The sequence below is a fragment of the Aythya fuligula genome, chromosome 2 (assembly GCF_009819795.1).
Source record: "Aythya fuligula isolate bAytFul2 chromosome 2, bAytFul2.pri, whole genome shotgun sequence".
Lineage (NCBI taxonomy): Eukaryota > Metazoa > Chordata > Aves > Anseriformes > Anatidae > Aythya > Aythya fuligula.
Window position 1 is genome coordinate 109,197,775 of NC_045560.1, and position 6,000 is coordinate 109,203,774.

General features: G+C 33.2%; 1 long non-coding RNA gene across 3 annotated transcripts in view; it reads left to right on the forward strand.

Moving 5' to 3' along the window:
• LOC116486790 overlaps positions 1-4,692 on the forward strand; it is a 56,599-nt gene extending 51,907 nt beyond the window's left edge. Inside the window, exons 6-8 of one of the 3 annotated variants that reach the window (XR_004252991.1) lie at positions 1,490-1,568; positions 3,934-3,992; positions 4,351-4,692. This is a non-coding gene — a long non-coding RNA (uncharacterized LOC116486790). The remainder of the gene's footprint in view (positions 1-1,489; positions 1,569-3,933; positions 3,993-4,350) is intronic. The other 2 variants (XR_004252993.1, XR_004252992.1) reach the window with 2 other exon arrangements.
• Positions 4,693-6,000: the final 1,308 nt, after the last annotated feature.

Here is a 6,000-nt window from a genome sequence, read left to right on the forward strand (position 1 = left end):
CACACAATATCTGTGCAAAGAAAAGAAAAGGAAATATGGAATCAACATAAAAGTTAAGCTAAAAAGTTATCAAAAATGTATTGTTTGAAATTTCTAGCATGACTGCTGCTTTGTGTTTGTTTTGTGTGTGTCTGTATGTGTGAAAAATTATGATGGGAATCAGTGTAAGCTGTCTAGGGAAATGAAGTGCAGTAAAAGGCTTTGGTGAGCACTGGTGAACACAGGTGAGCACAAAAGCGTTTGAACCATAATTTCCAGGAGATACTATTGATAGATGTCTTATGAAATTTTAATTTTGAGACACACCACAAAACAGTTCCATGAAATATTTTACAGACGTGGAGGCAGAAAGTAGAACAAGTGAACCCGATAAAACGCTACTGTTTTCCATTGAAAAGCTTTTCAGATGAAGGAATTCCAAGGTTTAATGATACCAAAAGTGGGATCTTAATGAATTATATAGACAGCCACATACCATAAATAGACACCAAGGAACACAGAATAGATAAAGGCTTCCTAAGCATCCCTGCTGTGTGAAAACTTCTCCTCTATGTCTTCTTTCTGCTATGTCCACCATGTCCTCTCTTCTATATGTTCATCTCTACTTCAGCCATCTTAGATTTACTTGCTTTCAGAAGCTAGGTCCTCTCAATACATATATATTAAGGTCAGTCATCTTCATGTTGTCCTCAGAAGGATGGCAGCAGATTTATTGATGAAAATGTCCACTTTATGTCAGGATGTAAACCCAGATAGACAGACTTATACATAGGCTAGGTGTTTGCAAGTGGCGCCTAAGTCCAAAATGCTGATTCTTGAACTTCCTTCTGAATCTCAACCTAGCCTAGCCAGGGTCATGCCCTGGGTCATATCCCCTACCAGGCATAATGATTAAATTCTTTTTAGGATCTGTTGTTGGGTGTTATAGAGGGTTCCCTGGGCTCGTGAGTCCCCTCTCATGAAGCATTGCAATACAGTGGTGGAACGTTCCTTTTATCACACTGCACTGGGGTATAAGGCACCACAAGGGACTATGTTCACACTGTGCATCAAGCCCATGTCAGTACTGTGCAGGTTTTCCTCTGTTAGTTCCTTCCATAGGTAACATAGCAAAACCCTCCTATGTTAGCAGGCCAGAGAGGTATTGAAGTTGCCTGCAGCTCAGTTATGGGACTGTCATGGCATATGTTGAGAGGACAACTATGTCCAGTCACAAAGTTATCTGCAGTGCATCCACACTATTGGCACATTTTCCCTAAAACAATAAAGACATAAAAACGCTCGTTTTATTGCAGCAATGGATACAACACACTAGGAGGAATCATGTTATGAAGAGAACCTCTTTGTTGGTCACTGCCTGTGGAGCACATTCTATATGGAAAGGGAATAAAAGTCATATCAGGAAGAAAACCGCATACTTTGGGCTTCTGTGTTGAAATGCAATATAGTTTTAAAAATTGCCACACTGATGGGGAGTTGTTTGTTATAGGCACAAGTAAAAGGAGTACGGGGAAGAAAACAGAGCAGGTTTTTTAAAGGAGGATGACTGCTCATTTAGCTGGAACCAGGTAACTGAAATTCATAAAACAAAACACAATAAAGCCAGAAATTTGAAAAGACTCCACTGTACAGGTAACTGTAGAATAGTATTTTAGAGATGTTATGCATATTTATAAACAGAATTTTGCTTGACATACTGGGCCTAATTTAGGGCTATATTTAATAGTTTAAATGTACAACAGGTGTTTTTTAATTGCAGATGTTATCATAGACTTAGGTTCAGTGTCATATACTGGTTCTAAATAAGCTACCACAAATGTTGGGGTTTGAATGCTACTCTTGAAAAATAATACGTTTCTATATTATAGTGATAAGGAGGGTTAAATTAATGCTGGATTATGCTATAGCACAGATTACTGTTTAGATCTTGCATTTATGTTTTTCCTTTATAGATTTTTTCACATTATTACCACTAGAGCTTGCTACAGTGCAACCAGATAGACTTTAATATATTTATTTCACATCACCGAGTGATATAGATATCAATTTTCCAATTTTGCACTTCGTAATCTCTAAATAAAAAAATAAAAATAAAAAAAATAATATGCAGGGAAGTTAAATTTCAAAGTGGCCATCAGATAATTATATAGGGCAGCTGTTGGGGGTTTATCTATGTTTGCTTTGGGAATCCTATTAGTCAAGACTTATTATACAAGCTGAGAGAGACTTAGATAGAACTTTATTCCTTCATCTTACGTCTTTCTGTTGAAATCCAGTTACTTAATGAAATAAGGTATTTTTGGCTGGGCTTTAACTTTAAAAAGAACAGGGACAAAGTTTCAACAGTGTCAGAATAAATCATTTTTGATTTTTTCATGAAAGATTTATGGTTATTGTTTTACAAGACTGTTTTCATTTTAAAATCCTGTTTCATTTTATAACAATTTTAAATTTCAAAGTTGAACACTGAAATAAAATTATTGTAATGACTAGAAAAACGTATCCTTTTTCTGTCCTGCCTCTTCCAGACTTTTTTTCAGATCTAATTTTGAAAACTTCAGTTTCCTTTCCATCTGGAATTAAGCCATATTTCCAAATCTATTAATTATTGGCAAATTGAAGTCTTCTATCTTTCACGCAGCTCCTCTTGTGATAAAATTTGTGAAGTCATCTAATGACAGCTAGTCAAAATAAAAGAGATTATTTTCTCATCAACATTGAATATTTGCTTTCTGAATCTGAATGCAATGGCTTATGAAGTCACACATCAAGTATGTCATTACCTCCACCACTTCAGTTTAGAAAGAAAAATACCTGTGAAATCAAAGAAATAAAGAAAAAGATTATGATTATAACAGTCTCCCTCTGTGATTTTTTATTCTTCCTTTTTTTTTTTTTTTTTTTTTTTTTTTTTTTTTTTTTGAGAACTCCTACTTCTATTGATTTGTTCACCCTTGTTTTCAGTGGTTGAAACTATGGATCATTTGGTCAGATGGTTACTTCAGATCCTAATACAGCTTAATGACTAAAGCCAATGTAGTTCTCTCTTACTTTCATCCCAAATAGGAGTGAAAGCACACATAGCATACCTCCTTTCCAGCAGATTTTGAAGTAATATTATGTGTAAAAGGAAAATTTTGAAAATAACACTTTGAAAATTAAAAAAAAGGTGAAAAATATGGAAATAATAGTGGAACAGGGGGATATTCTTTCTTCAATGAACAAACTTGAACTGTTAGGAAACTGACTTTAAGAACCAAAATCAGGAGAAAATATAATTACAAAGCTACACACAGAAAGGACAACCCTGCCCAGAGATGTTAAGAAGTAGCTGGAGGACCTACTAAAAGGGATTTATTTTTTATTTTTTTTTTCCCCCTCACATATGTGCTCTTCCAAGCCTCTGTTTCACTATTCAATTCAGCATGACACATGGACTAAATGTTTTCTTTCATTTTTTTAATCACAGTTATGTCATGCCTGCTGTTTATACTGGTATGGCTTCCTAGTGCTTTTGTGGTGCTCTGTAGTCAGTATGAACTACCTTCATGCAGGAATCATGGTAGCAGGGTTTTCTTTAAGCAGCCCAAAATTAAATTGGTCTTCATTGCATGTTCTTTCACAAATTCTTCCATTCATTGTTATATCTGACCTCTGTTTTTTCAGTACTAATGTTTTCTAAATATCTCCCTACCTCTGAAATGTTACACATCAAAGGAAATTTTTCTTAGATTCTAGTCTGGGATGACTTCATATTTTTCACTTAAAAGCTTCTACTTTAAGCAGATGTATCCATTTTACTCCTTTAATATTATTGTTTCAGTCCTTCTATGCTATTTTTTACAGTTTCTCTTTCTTTCCTAGTCATTGACCTTTAGGCAGTATTGACTTAAGGTTCTAGTAAGTTCATCTCTTTTTTCTTCCAATGCTTAGTTGAGAAGATAAAGTAGAATGGATCACCCAGCCCACAGGGTACTTCACAGAGAACCCAGGTCAGTACATGACAGTCTTCTATTATTTTGTGAATTTACCTGTAATATTTATGCTTTTGTTTCACTAGGAATATAATGAACCTCACAGGATGTTAGTTGGAAAGATGCATCATTTGATCAGAAAAGGAATGAAAATATTTACTTCCCAAATCTATATTCATGTTGGATAGCCTAATATTTAGGCTTGGATTTCCTTTCTTACTCTAAATGTTGCCTTCATATATATCCTAAAGCACTCTAAAAAGTGTGAAGTTAGATGTATACATTAGCAATGTGATAATATTTTAACACTTATAAGAGCCAAAATGACACAATTTTACTTTTTTTCTTTTTTTTTTTTTTTTTTTTTTTCCCCCAGCAAGATTCCATATCACTTGCTCTGTGTGCTACTTGTGATCTTCTGAGGATGTACAGAAAAAGAGACACCAATGAGAGTTGTTGATGAATATATTTAGCATCATTTAAAAATAACATTGTCCTTTTCATCTCCTTATTTATATGAATTACAGGCTTATGAAAGGAAATAGGGCTAGAAAAACAGGATATATGGATGAAAGTATCACTTTCCTGATTCAGACAAGATGATGGCAATACTATGCTATATCTAGAAGACTTCTTCACTTAGCTCATATAAAATAGCCCACAGTCCTCAGGAATATGTCATCCTAACTCTGCACATGCAAGGCAGAACACAGGCAGAACTAAACGTTTTTGATTTTTTTCTTTTTTTTTTTTTTCTACCATAAAAAGAATTTTTTTTCATGTTTTTTTTTTTTTTTTTTTTTTCCTACCATGTGTAGGATATGATACGACAGCATGATAGCAGATGAATTGAAGTTCAGATGGATGATCTTTACAATCCACAGACCCATTTTTAATCATTCCTTTGGAAAGAAAAGGTCATTTATATTGGTGGCCCTTGGATTTTAGAGCACTATTATTAAATGGAAGACTCACAAAATGTTTTTTATCTCTGAGAATTAAATGCATTAATCTATCGATTTTTCCTTTGATCACTAAAATCAATGACCACTGTTCTGTGTTTTCTGTATATATATTCTGTCCCTATCTGATTTTCCTATTTTAATTAATACAGGTGGTTCTTTTCTGTGATGTTTAAATATTTCTGTGATTTAGCTTGTACATTATAGTAGGTTTCTAATGAATTTTCTGTTACTGAGTTGTCAATGGAAATGGACTATAGCAAAATTACAACAAATGGCAGGATCTCTCCTGTTGGTTAAGACATGGTTCTTTTATTGAAAGTCACCTTCAAAAAAGAGCTAATAGTTTTCACAGCCCTCTGGCCTTTAAAAAGTGTATTTTTCTATTTTTATTTCAGTGTGCTGTCTATTGAAGTAATTTGATTTTTACAAAAATATTCTGCTCGAATCATTCTGGACCTCAACTTCATGGTATAGGATGCATTTCAACCTGTAAAAAAAAAATCGTCTGAATCATAAAATTTATTTATTTATTTATTTATTAAACAAGCTGCTAAGCTGCAGATGAAAAGTATATTTAAATCATGAAATTTCAGCGTCTTCACTCATTTTTTTTTTTTAATTTTCGGTTTTTATTTGGTTCTAAACTATTCTTGTTTAAAAACAGAAAGAAAGTGAGAAATGAAAATATATATATTATTTTAATAAAATAGTTCGGTCAACCCAATAATATTTTTTCCAGAAGTTTTGTTTCATTAAAATTTTCAAACCTATTTTTTGTGTTTCTACTCAGCCTGGATTCTCTTTGAAATTTCAAAAGCTTTCATTAGGTTAAAATTTATTTACATACCGATTGCAGTGTCAAATTTAGGTTGCTACTCATATTTATTTTCTGGTATTTCATTACTCTTTTATTTTTTGAGCATTTAATATTAAAACAGTAATTGCAATAAACCTATTTCTCCCCATTGCTTCCCCTCGTATTTTATGAAAAGATAGTTTGCTTGTTTGTTTGTTTGTTTCCTAAGAACTATAAAGCTGATAGTTTTTAATGTGTTCAAAGA